Consider the following 962-nt stretch of genomic DNA (forward strand, 5'->3'; position numbering starts at 1 on the left):
GCTCTATCCCCACTCTCTTCGTCTACCTCATGGGCTGCTACCTCATTGTGATCTTCATCAATCACGCATTAGAATTCCTGAAAAACTCCTCCAGAACTTGCTACCCTTAACCCTTCCAAATGCATTTTTCTCCAATTTGATAGTATCCTGAAGTTTCTTTCACAAGAATTTTATCAGAATAAGAAAATGCACACAGAGAAAAGCCTGAAGAACGGTTATGAAAAACTGTAACTCAGCTTCATTGCAAAATACACTGTATGCAGCTGAGCAATATGTCTGTATAAACTGTGCATAAGTAGACATGTCAATGAATTCTGCAGGCTGTAGAAAATAAATGGAGCTTGTGAGTTTTGAATTCTCATGTGAATTACTGGAAATTGAGATCTGAACTTCAGTAACAATTTTACTGCAGCAAATAAGTAGGTAAAAAAAGCCCTTTTCATATTTTCTTGAGCAGAGGGATCACTGTGTATACCTTATATACAGTATGATGTTATATTCTTAACTCAGTTTCTATAACCCTGCACCCCCATTACTGAATTATAAATTGTTATTGCTATTATTTATTGATTTCGAGTGTCAACATTACTCTGGATGTTTTATAGAAAAATACAATGTTACCTGTCTCAAGAAGTTTATAGATAGATATTGATCGATCTCTCTAAGCCTTCATGAACATGGAAGGACTTGTTCTTTCCCCCATTTCTTTTGTCCTTACATGGAGGTTAACTGGAATCCCACTGAGATGTGTAGTTCATTCCTGCTTATTTATTTAGTGTATACAGTTTTGGTATATTGTTTCAGCTATCTTAGTGCAATGTCATCACCACTGTGAAGAGTTTGAAGGCCACTGGGCAGCATAGTAAATGGACACAAGTCAACAATGTGGGGCATGGTTTGAACTTGTCCACAAGGGCATTTGTTATCATTTGTTGTCATTACAAAGTCCCCATTGGTATAAG

The sequence above is a fragment of the Gavialis gangeticus genome, unplaced genomic scaffold, assembly GCF_001723915.1.
Source record: "Gavialis gangeticus isolate Ggan-Ray unplaced genomic scaffold, GavGan_comp1, whole genome shotgun sequence".
NCBI classification, from domain to species: domain Eukaryota; kingdom Metazoa; phylum Chordata; order Crocodylia; family Gavialidae; genus Gavialis; species Gavialis gangeticus.